The 13,121-nt window shown below is 39.8% G+C and overlaps 1 long non-coding RNA gene across 1 annotated transcript in view; it reads left to right on the top strand.

The window, feature by feature from the left end:
- The window catches only part of LOC141091967 (uncharacterized), a 65,038-nt gene extending 55,507 nt beyond the window's left edge, over positions 1-9,531 (top strand). The window contains exons 3-4 of the long non-coding RNA XR_012232629.1: positions 3,260-3,329; positions 8,385-9,531. This is a non-coding gene — a long non-coding RNA (uncharacterized lncRNA). The remainder of the gene's footprint in view (positions 1-3,259; positions 3,330-8,384) is intronic.
- Positions 9,532-13,121: the final 3,590 nt, after the last annotated feature.

The following is a 13,121-nucleotide window of genomic DNA, read 5'->3' as shown; positions in this document are numbered from 1 at the left end:
TGTGCACACACACAGCAGCCCCGCCCTGCCCCAGGCTTTATAATTTGCACATCTGTGTCTGAGCCTGCATCGCCCTTCATCTGTGTTTGCTGGTTGGGCAGTGTGTGGAGGTTTAACCCGAGATGTCTGTGTTCAGACCTGGTTGGCCTTTATATGCACTTGTTTCATCTGGCTGCACGGGAGCGATTCAGACATGTTTCAGGTACATTTGTAATAGATATGGTCTTGCTTTTAAAATATTCAGGATGCCGTAATGGCACAGTGAGTAATAAAAAATGTAGAGTAGGACCCCCCACATGAGATTGCTTTGGCGTGGCGGGGTGGCTCAATGTATTGATCAATATTTTGCCAAATGTCTCATTTTGATTACAGTTAGATGTCAATATGTGCATTGCACTTCATGTTACGCGTTCTGACCATCGGCAGCGCTGGCGTCTCTCTTTTTATATAAAAAAATAGTTCCTAGAGGACTAAGAGTAAAATTGTATCCTACCTATGAACTTGGGGAGCAGGATTTAACTAAAAGATGGATGATGGCTGCAGCCAAATGTTCTTTTGAGTTCATACAGATTTTAATTGATAGCAATACAGCTTCTTTATCAGAAATGGATAGAGAACTTGATTCTATATCAAAATCTATTGCTAAAGATATGTCCAGTGATCAGTATAGTAAATGGCGTAAAGATCTGGAAACCGATGTTTTGAAATGGGAAGAAAAAGTATGTCAAGAAAAATTGAAAAAATATCAATGGGATGTGGATGAGGATGTGGATGATTACGATTCCAATAAAATCTATGGAAGGCAATAGTAAAGAATAAAAACATTATAAATAAGGTATCGCTGCAATCGTACTGAGCCAACGAACAAAACAGCGTTTTCACTTTTACCGCATGGGTGAGAACGCAGAAAAATAAAAACAATAAGTAAATTTCTGGTTTTGTTCATTTTGTATATGAAAAATTTGAATAAAAAGCAATAAAAAAAATGATGTGCACCAAAATGGTAACAAAATAATCTGCAACTCGTCCCACAGAAAATAAGCCCTCATACAGCTCTGTTTGCCAAAAAAATAAAAAAGTAACAGCTCTCAAAATATGGCAACAAAAAAACTACTTTTGATGAAAAAGCATTTTTACTGTGTGATAGCAGCAAAGCATAAAAAACCAATATAAATCTGGAATTGATGTAGTCACCCCGACCTGAAGAATAATTCTGCCTTACCATCTATACTGCACACAGTGAACTGCACAAAAATTTAAGTAAGAACTATACTTGTACTGCTGTCTATTTGTTCATTCTACCTTCCAAAATTTGGAACAAGGCTCGGCTCACATTTATCCTGCACTCTCCTCTGAGCGCTTATGTTGGGGTTTCCGTGCAAATTCCCCAAAATTGTGATTCAGGCAAAACCCTAGATGGCACCATTCACTTATGAGGCAGACGGAAGTTCTTTGGACTGGTCTGTGAGTCGGTGGTATCCCATCATTTTAGGCGTCTTTTAAGCTCATAAGTGTGGTCAATCACAGATCTGTGCATGCCTAAAAAGATGGATACCACCAGAGCAGACATCGAACTCCAAAATGTCTCCATCTGTACCATTATGATGGTTGGTTCCTTTGGGGGTTTTGTCTGAGTCACATTTTTGTGGGATTTATACAGAAACCCTGACGTAAGTGCTCAGCGTAGAACACAAGAATGGGATCCCAGTCTTATACTGAGAGCAATCAAAAAATATTGTCCCCCAAAATGTTACCAATAAAAACACTAATTTATCCTGCAAAAATACAGTCCCCACTCAGGTTCATCATCTGTCCATGGAACTATAGGGGGTTCCTACTTTAACGGTAGAACAAATACTCTGGAAAAGTGGCACAGCTCCCACTCTCTCAAATAAAATCCAGTGAATTCTATTCTCCCAAATCCAAATGCCCCCCTCCTTCTGAGCCCCACTGTGCCTAAATCATTGTAAGTGGCCACATGTTTGACATTATTGTTGTGGGGCTCTACACTTTATGGCAGCACACTCTATGGGCACTAAACTGACATAATTGCAATTCTCCAGAATAAAACATAGCATGGATGTTACAAAAAGTTGCTGCAGCCATAGATGAATTCATTGAGAGGTGCAATTTCAACAATTGGGTTACATTTGAGGTTTTTCTGCTGCTCTGGCACCTTCGGGGCTCCGCAAATGTTGCCCGCAAACTGTTTTAGAAAAATCTGTGCTTCAAAAGCTAAATAGCGCTCTTTCATTTTCAACCCTGACATGTGGCCAAATAGTAATTTATGCTGACATGTGGGGCATTAATGTGTTCAGTAGAAATAGCACAATAAATTATGGGGTCCACTTTCACCTATTAACCATTGTGTACCTGACAAATTTGCAGCAAATACAAAAATTACATTTTTACAACTAAAATATCATATTGGATTGTAAAAGCCAAGTAGCTCTCCTTCCCATCCGATCCTTGACATGTGCTCAAACAGTAGTGTACAATGACATATAGGGTACTGCCACATTTAGGAAAAACTTCATAAAATATTGTGGGGTTCAATATCTCCCAGTACCCCAAGTGTAAATTATAAATTTGTTGCTAAAACAGTATTTTATTGAAAAAAATGTTATCTTTTGTTCTCACATCTAAATGTTATAAAGTTTTGTGAATTGCCTGCAGGTTAAAATGCTCAGTTCACTCCTAAATGAATTCCTTGCGGGGTCTATTTTCATTAATGTGGTCACTTGGGGGGAGTTCTGCTGCTTATTAATGTCAGGGGCTCTCCAAATGTGACATAGCATTCACAATCTATTCCAGACAGAAAACACAAATTTGGAGCTAAAAAACATTTTTACAGAAAAAAAATGAAAATCTTCCATATGATGAACTAATATTATCAAATTCTGTGTAGCACCTACATACCCCTGGATAAAGTCCTTGAGGGGTGTAGCTTCAAAATGGGGTCACTTGTGGGGGTTTTCACTGTTTAGGCACATCAAATGTTCTCCAAATGCGACATGGTGTTCGTTCTTGATTTCAGCCATTTTTGTGTTAAAGCAGTAAAACGTTGCTCCTTCCCGTCCGAGTCCTGCTGTGTGCCCAAACAATAATTTTCCCCCACATATGGGGTATCGACGTATTCAGGAGAAATTGCACAATACATTTTGGGGTCTGCCCTTGTGAAAATAAAACAATTGGGGCTAAAGATAAATCTTTGTGAAAAAAAGTAAAATGTTCATTTTTTCCTTTCGCATTGCTTTAGTTCCTGTGAAGCACATGAAGGGGGCAGAGGGACTGGACTTTACTACCGCCATTACTTGCTTACAACTCAGGTAATAACTTCATTTACATCACCAACTTCCTTTATCTTACTACTTTGAGTGCCTTTTTTTCCTGCTAGTATCCTCAAAATAGGTTTGTGACTAGGTCTGCTGTTGTGAGTTCATTTTCCCCTTCGTCACTGAGGTCAGGTGAACTCCCCATTCTGGTAAAGGAAGGTAATGAGCCTGATTATCAGGCACCTGAGCCTGATTATGATGACTGGCTGAGTGGAGTCACGGACTGGATATAAGGCTGCCGACGCCCTTCTGCCCTGCGGGTGATTTCTCTGTGGACTTCTGTGAGACCAGTCTGATTCCTGCTCCTCTAAAGCTAAGTTTTCTGCTTTGCCTGTTAGCATTTGTGTTTTGTTTTTGTTTGCCTTGCTTTTCTGGATTCTGCCATCCCTGCTGGGGTGAGCTGAATCTTCTTTTGCAGGTTGCTCTGTCTTCAGAATATTCCTGAGTACTGACATAGCTTTTTGAAGCCTAGCGTCTTCAGGGCCTTTTTCACTGTCAGTTTGTTAGCTCTTATTTTCATAGGGTTTTTCACAGATTGCAGACAGCAGCCTTCCTGTCCTTTCCTATGTAGTTAGCTTGGGCCCCGTCTTTGCTCAGTCTATCTTTCTGTCTGTGTTAGTGTTCTTTCTTCTTGCTTCACCATCATTATATGTTGGGGGCTGCCTTTTGCTTTGGGGTCTGCTCTGGGGCAGTTTAGATTTCCCTTTCTGTCTTTAGGCTATATAGTTCTCCGGCTGTGATCGAGGGGTCTAGGGCATCGAAGGAACCCCCCACGGCTACTGCTAGTTGTGTTGATAGGTTCAGGGGTCTGCAATCCGATAGCTGCCAACCTCTCTGGTTTTCTGGACTTAGCTAGCATTTCTGTTTTTGCCTCCTACGGTGACTCATTCATAACAGTCTGCTATAATCTGAATTAATCCACTATATCTCCACCAATAATGAAAATGGCACTTCCATACAAATATGCAAAAACCAATGGCGGCAATTAAATTTTTATTGACACATAATGTGTTTATTTTTAATGGCAAGCATTATTTGCAAATACAAGGCACAGCTGTGGGGGCTTCATGTGCCCCCTCCTATGCGAATTTGTTTTTAGGCGCATGGGAAAGAGAGATGTTCCAGGGTGACCTCATCCAGGAAATGGACCATGTCCACAACTGGATGAGGTATATAGATGATGTACTCTTCTTTTGGGATGGTCCTTTGGATGGTTTGAAGAATTTGTTTCATCATCTTAACAGCAACAATAAAAATATCAAATTAAGTTTTCAATATGGCAGAGAAATAGATTTTTTGGATATAAAATTGAAAATTGGTCCTGATGGTCTACTAAACACAGATATTTTTCGAAAGATCATGGCTACTAACTCATTTTTGTCTGCAGATTCATCTCATCAAATTTCTACTGTTATGATTGAGTCACTGAGGAGAAAAGAACAAAAATGCAAGCTCAGCCCAGAAAATCAGAGAGGTTGGAAACTAGCGGATTGCAGACCCCTAATCCTATCACACAACTAGCAGTAGCCGTGGAGTGTTCCTACGGTGATCCTAGACACCTCGTCACAGCTGGAGATCTAAATAAGCCTAAAGAGAGAAAAGGAAAAACTGACTGCCCCAGAGCAGACCCCAAAGCAATAGGCAGCCCCCAACATATAATGACGGTGAAGCAAGATGAAAACACTAACACAGATAGAAAGATAGGATGAGCAAACGATGGGGCCCAAGCTAACTAAAAAGGACAGGACAGAAAAGCTGCTGTCTGCAATCCGAGAAAACCCTGCTAAAAATATTACCAACACAACTGATAAGTAAAAAGGACCCTGAAGTCACTAGACTTCAAACCCTATATCAGCACTCAGAAGATTCTGAAAGCAGAGCAAAAGAGAACACTGATCAAGGAATAAGAATCCAGCACACCCCCAGCCGGGGATGGCTGAACTCCAAAACAAGGTAAACAAAACCAAAATTAATAAGTTCAATAGCGGAGCAAAAACTGATCTTTGGGAAGCAGGAATCAGACTCGTCTCCAAGAATCCAGCAGAGAAATCACCAGCCACTCAGAAGGGCGTCGACTGCCTTATATTATTATTATTATTATTATTATTTATTGTTATAGCGCCATTTATTCCATGGCGCTTTACATGTGAGGGGGGTATACATAAAAACAAGTACAATAATCTTAAACAATACAAGTCATAACTGGTACAGGAGGAGAGAGGACCCTGCCCGCGAGGGCTCACAATCTTCAAGGGATGGGTGATAATACAGTAGGCGAGGGTAGAGCTGGTCGTGCAGCGGTTTGGTCGATCGGTGGTTACTGCAGGTTATAGGCTTGTCGGAAGAGGTGGGTCTTCAGGCTCTTTTTGAAGGTTTCGATGGTAGGTGAGAGTCTGATATGTTGTGGTAGAGAGTTCCAGAGTAGGGGTGATATCCAGTCTGAAGTTCCTATTACCCAGTCACAATCCACCTGATCAGGTGTTTGGTTTCTTTCATCCAAATCAGCTTCACTACCTTCCTTCACCAGAAGAGGGAGATCCTCGGACACAAAAGGTGATTGAACAGATGAGCTCACAACATTCTACTATTCGTGGGATACCTGTGGGACAATTTCTTCGAGCAAAAAGAATATGTTCAACTGAAAGTAATTTTGAGAAACAGGTTATTGACCTTACCAGACGTTTCACCAAAAGAGGCTACAGCAAAAGAATGATCAAAAAAGGCTATTTTAGGGCATTAAAAACTTCAAGAGATAAACTTTTGTATGGACCTCCACGTTCTCAGAAATGGATTAATCAAGTGCGTTTTATCAGTACATGTAGCAATAAGTGGAATGATTTAAAACATATCATTCGTAAACATTGGGATGTTCTTTTGGTTGATCCGATTTTGTCTCAAATTTTACCCAAGAAACCATCTTTTGTTGCTAGAAGATCAAAAAATCTTAAAGATTCCCTTGTTCATAGTCATTTTGAACCATCTAGAAAGGAATCGGTGATTGGAATACCAGGTTTCTTTCCTTGTGGCCTCTGCAAAGGTTGTCTGAATCATGTTAAAACTACTACTTTTTGTAATTCGGATGGATCCCGTGACTTTGTGATAAGAAAACATCTCAGCTGCAATTCTGTGGGAGTGGTTTACCACGCACAATGTCCATGCAGAAAAATCTGTGTGGGTCTTACCACAAGAGAACTAAAGGTAAGAACTAGGGAGCACGTGAGAGATATAGAAAAAGCGAAAAAGGTAGATGAGATTTCATCCTTGAAACCTCTCCCCAGTAGAGTTGAGCGATACCGTCCGATACTTCAAAGTATCGTATCGGATGGTATCGGCCGATCTTTAAAAAAAGTATCGGTATCGCCGATTCCGATACCGGAAGTCCCATTCAAGTCTATGGGACTTCCGGTATCGGAATAAGAAAAACCCTTTCCTGCCCTTGTACAGCCTCTCTGGGGTCTGTACGGGCCTTTCGGGGGGCTGTGCCGGCCTGCCAGGGGGTCTGTGCAGGCTCCGGTGGTCTGTGCCGGCCTGCCGGTGGTCTGTGCAGGCTCCGGGGGGCTGTGCCGGCCTGCCGGGGGGCTGTGCCGGCCTGCCGGGGGGCTGTGCAGGCTCCGGGGGGCTGTGCCGGCCTGCCGGGGGGCTGTGCCGGCCTGCCGGTGGTCTGTGCAGGCTCCGGGGGTCTGTGCAGGCATCGTCCGATGGGACTACAAGTCCCATCGGGCGATGCCTGCTACCATGACAGTGATTGACACATTAGCCAATGATGGGACAGTAGTAGTCCCATCATCCGGCTAATGTGTTAAATGTAAAAAAAAAAAAAAAAAAATTACATGCTACATACATACAACATGCATACTACATACATGCTACATTCATACTACATACTACATACATGCTACATTCATACTACATAAATACTACATGCAACATACATACTACATATATACTACATGCATGCTACATACATACTGCATGCTACATACATACCACATATATACTACATACATACTACATGCATGCTACATGCATGCTACATGCTACATACATAACACATATATACTACATGCATGCTACATACATACTACATGCTACATACTACATATATACTACATGCATGCTACATACTACATGCTACATACATACTACATATATACTACATGCATGCTACATACATACTGCATGCTACATGCATGCTACATACATACTACATACATGCTACATACATACTACATATATACTACATACATACTACATACATACTACATGCATGCTACATGCATGCTACATACATACCACATATATACTACATGCATGCTACATACATACTACATGCTACATACATACTACATGCTACATACATACTACATATATACTACATGCATGCTACATACATACTACATGCTACATACATACTACATATATACTACATGCATGCTACATACATACTACATGCTACATACATACTACATATATACTACATGCATGCTACATACTACATGCTACATACATACTACATATATACTACATGCATGCTACATACATACTACATGCATGCTACATACATACTACATGCTACATACATACCACATATATACTACATACATACAATACATTCATACAATACATACATAGACATACAGTACATATAACATAGAGTAACATACTTACCAATACTTGTCACATTGTTCCCCGAAGCCATTGTCTTTTCCGGGATAAATATTAACATAACAAACCACAAAAATACTCACCCACGATCCGAAGCAGTCCACGAGTGTGTCCCACGACGATCTTGGGTAGAGAACTGCAGCATCAGATGATGCTGCCGTTCTCTATGGGCTGCAGGAATCCAATGACGGAAGGTAGGTATCCTTCCGCACTGTATTCCTCCGCCACTTAAAAAAAAAAAAGTCCCTAGTCTCACTTTATGCCATTGCTGTGTGGGAAATTCCCATTTTATCGGTTGGGTATTATGTAATACTAATTTTTTCTTTTCAGGATTTTAATTTATGTAGATGTTGGTTTTAATGTATCTTTTGTAATTAATTACAGTCATACTTCATCTTACTGATGGCCTTAGTTTATTTGAAGAGGATTGGAGGTTGTCTATGGCCTAAGCATATTGGAAGAGGAATGGAGGTTTGCCGATTGTTCAGGAGGAGAGAGGATGAAAGGGAGAGATAAGAAATAACCGCGTGACAATCCATCTGGAGTCAACCAGGTTTTATGGACTTTAATAATTTTATATATATATTTTTCATTTTCTCTTTATTTTTTCTTTCTTTCTTTTTACTTTTATTTTTGGTTAGTCATTTTTATTATTATTATTTTCAGTGCTATAATGTGTATTATTATGGTACCCCTGAAAAAGGTCACTTGTTACACTTTAATATCACCATAGTATTTGTGGCCATATCATGGTAGCCTGTTATTATAATATTTATATGATACTAGGATTGTGAAGCACGTAACTTTTACTAGTGTAATAGTTGTCACATATTAACCATAATGGAGTTATTGATGGTTTTCCCTAATATGGCATTTTTATATATTTATTAATTCATTATAATTAGCACTGCACGTGTCACTTTAATATTAAATATTTCATATTTTTATGCTGTTTTATTATTGCACAAAATTATTTCTGATGTAGTGTCACTAATTAAATGGTCACTTCAGCATGAGCACTTTCGGTGATTTCTTCTCTTTTTTCTTTTTTCTTCATCTCCTAATCCAGCGCTAATGCGCAGGCGCATTGGAGTCTTATTAAGGAGCGGGTTGAATTTCTTGTTAATGGAGCCCGGAGCTTGTGCGCATGCATTGTTGTCATCGCTCCAAGCACTTCTGACTGCGCTGTCATGGCAACATGCGTGCGTTACACCACGCTATTTCCCTAAGCGCATATCAGGAAGTGTAATTTAACGGTAATGGAGTAGTATGATCGACGCATGCGCCGTTCAAAGCCTCGCCTGACTCATCGTTATATCGGCACTCTCATTGGTCCATCACTGTATAAAATCACTTCCCCAACTCATTGGGTCACGTCCCCGGAAGAAGCAAGTGGGCGAAACGCGCGTCGGGGCGCGGGGACAGCATCACTGGCGGCACCTGTCTTTGTTTACTTCTTAGTAAGTACATCGTGTGAATAAGCTGATAACTATGCGATTGGCACTTTTATAGTAAAATGGGGATTTGTGTAACCAGAGATAATGATATTAGGGTATGCTGTTGTGGCTCGGTTTAATGGGATTCCTTTATATTATTCTCTGATAGTGCACCTATTCCCCTATTGTAATTAATTCAATTGGTGTGCTTATAGGATTGTGTCTATGTATTTTTATGCCACTGGGTTATACATTATAATGTAAGGATAATACTTCAATATTATAAATAATTCCTATGAGCTGTATTTGATGCTGCCCCCTAGGGGTATATGTTTGTTTTGTAAGAAATTACAGTAGCTATTTTTATACATCTTTTAATAATCTAATAAATAATATTGTTTGTCAACATTCATGGTTCTCTTCTCTTGGTGTCAGTTGAAATACTGCCTCCATTGGTTTTTGCATATTTTTATGGAAGTGCCATTTTCATTATTGGTGGACATATAGTGGATTCATTCAGATCGTAGCAGACCTAGTCACAAACCTATTTTGAGGATACTAGTAGGGAAAAAAAGGCACTCAAAGTAGTAAGATAAAGGAAGTTGGTGATGTAAATGAAGTTATTACCTGAGTTGTAAGCAAGTAATGGCGGTAGTAAAGTCCAGTCCCTCTGCCCCCTTCATGTGCTTCACAGGAACTAAAGCAATGCGAAAGGAAAAAATGAACATTTTACTTTTTTTCACAAAAATTTATCTTTAGCCCCAATTGTTTTATTTTCACAAGGGCAGACCCAAAATTTATTGTGCAATTTCTCCTGAATACGTCGATACCCCATATGTGGGGGAAAATTATTGTTTTGGCACACGGCAGGACTCGAACGGGAAGGAGCACCGCTTTACTGTTTTAACACAAAAATGGCTGAAATCAAGAGCGAACACCATGTCACATTTGGAGAACATTTGATGTGCCTAAACAGTGAAAACCCCCACAAGTGACCCCATTTTGATGCTACACCCCTCAAGGACTTTATCCAGGGGTATGTAGGTGCTACACAGAATTTAATAATATTAGTTCATCATATGGAACATTTTCATTTTTTTCTGTAAAAATGTTTTTTAGCTCCAAATTTGTGTTTTTTGTCTGGAATAGATTGTGAATGCTATGTCACATTTGGAGAGCCCCTGACATTAATAAGCAGCAGAACTCCCCCCCCAAGTGACCACATTAATGAAAATAGACCCCGCAAGGAATTCATTTAGGAGTGAACTGAGTTTTTTAACCTGCAGGTAATTCACAAAACTTTATAACATTTAGATATGAGAACAAAAGATAACATTTTTTTCAATAAAATACTGTTTTAGCAACAAATTTATAATTTACACTTGGGGTACTGGGAGATATTGAACCCCACAATATTTTATGATATTTCTCCTAAATGTGGCAGTACCCTATATGTCATTGTACACTACTGTTTCAGCACATGTCAAGGATCGGATGGGAAGGAGAGCTACTTGGCTTTTAGAATCCAATATATTTTAGTTGTAAAAATGTAATTTTTGTATTTGCTGCAAATTTGTCAGGTACACAATGGTTAATAGGTGAAACTGGACCCCATAATTTATTGTGCAATTTCTACTGAACACGTTGATGCCCCACATGTCAGCATAAATTACTATTTGGCCACATGTCAGGATTGAAAATGAAAGAGCGCTATTTAGCTTTTGAAGCACAAATTTTTCTAAAACAGTTTGCGGGCAACATTTGCGGAGCCCCGAAGGTGCCAGAACAGCAGAAAAACCTCAAAAGTGACCCCATTTTAGAAATTGCACCTCTCAATGAATTCATCTATGGCTGCAGCGACTTTTTGTAACATCCATGCTATGTTTTATTCTCGAGAATTGCAATTATGTCAGTTTAGTGCCCATAGATTGTGCTGCCATAAAGTGTAGAGCCCCCATATATTTTAGCACCCCCATACATTGTGCCCAGCTTTGGCTTTCGGAGACATGCACCCAGTATATTGTTAAGTGCTCTCACCCCACAACAATAATGTCAAACATGTGGCCACTTACAATGATCTAGGCACAGTGGGGCTCAGAAGGAGGGGGGCATTTGGATTTGGGAGAATAGAATTCACTAGATTTTATTTGAGAGTGGGAGCTGTGCCACTTTTCCAGAGTATTTGTTCTACCGTTAAAGTAGGAACCCCCTATAGTTCCATGGACAGATGATGAACCTGAGTGGGGACTGTATTTTTGCAGGATAAATTAGTGTTTTTATTCGTAACATTTTGTGGTACAATATTTTTTGATTGCTCTCAGTATAAGGCTGGGATCCCATTCTTGTATTCTACGCTGAGAACTTACGTCAGGGTTTCTGTATAAATCCCACAAAAATGTGACTCAGACAAAACCCCCAAAGGAACCAACCATCATAATGAGACAGATGGAGACATTTTGGAGTTCGAGGTCTGCTCTGGTGGTATCCATCTTTTTAGGCATGCCCAGATCTGTGATTGACCACACTTATGCGCTTAAAAGACGCCTAAAATGATGGGATACCACCGACTCACAGACCAGTCCAAACAACTTCCATTTGCTTCATAAGTGAATGGTTTACTATTCTTGTAGACTAAAAACAATATGTAACTAAAATAAATTTGCTTTTGCATTCTCAATGTGGGGGTCCGATAGTTACTGAGGGGGTCTTGTGACCCCCTTGTAACTACTTAAATACCACTGTCTTATTTGACAGCAGTATTTAATGGGTAAATGGGCCTTGATCAGATTCAAAACTGGCCAAGGCTGATACATAGAATCATAGAAAAACGATGATCAAAAGGCAGTAGTCTCATAATGAATAATAGTTTTTGTCAGAACATCAATAAAATTCATATTGCCAAATATTAAATAAGGTGGAACAGTACAAAAACACCTGTCACTCACAATACTCATGTGATGCACAAAGTCCAGGAAGGACAGCTATATTCAAAATAGTCAGCAAAAATATGGGGTGCCATATTTTTTTCGCACCGCGTCCTGGTCCAGAAAGGAATGCACTGGGACTCCTGTATAATGGCTGTATACCAGCCGGTCCCGCAGATTTTTAGATCTTCTAGCTGTGATGGTAGCTCTCTCAGGGATGAATTTGGAGATCACTGGATCCTCCTTTAAAATATGCCATGATTTATTCATGATTTTCCTCATTAGGGCAAATTGTGAGTGGTAATCTGTTACAAACCTCACAACATTTTGCTCGTCTCTCCATTTATTATTGTACAACAGATTATTCCTAGACGAATATTTGGCCCTATTAAAGGCCTTCTTGATCATGGGTTACTGAAGCCGCGTTCTCTTAGTCTATCACTTAGGTCATCCGCTTGTTTAAAAAACTCCTCCTCTGTGGAGCATAACCTCCGTAATCATAAAAACTGCCCTGTAGGGACGGATTGGATCATATGACCAGGGTGGGATGAGGTGGCATGTTAGTTGATGTCAGTTTTCTGAAAATGCTTGTCTGCACTTCACCTCTATCATCTTTACAAAGCAGAACATCCAAAAATTCAATTGTATGTGGATGGAATTTGTATGTAATAAAGATGTTTAACTGGTTCTCATTAAGAGATACCATAAATTTCTCAAGACTATCCAAAGTCCCCTGCCAGATCAGTAAAATGTCGTCGATG

Source organism: Dendrobates tinctorius, unplaced genomic scaffold, assembly GCF_039654945.1.
Source record: "Dendrobates tinctorius isolate UK_male_01 unplaced genomic scaffold, ASM3965494v1 ptg000008l, whole genome shotgun sequence".
NCBI classification, from domain to species: Eukaryota; Metazoa; Chordata; class Amphibia; order Anura; family Dendrobatidae; genus Dendrobates; species Dendrobates tinctorius.
Note: the sequence above shows the minus strand (reverse complement) of the source record. Positions and strands in the feature narration are given on the sequence as shown.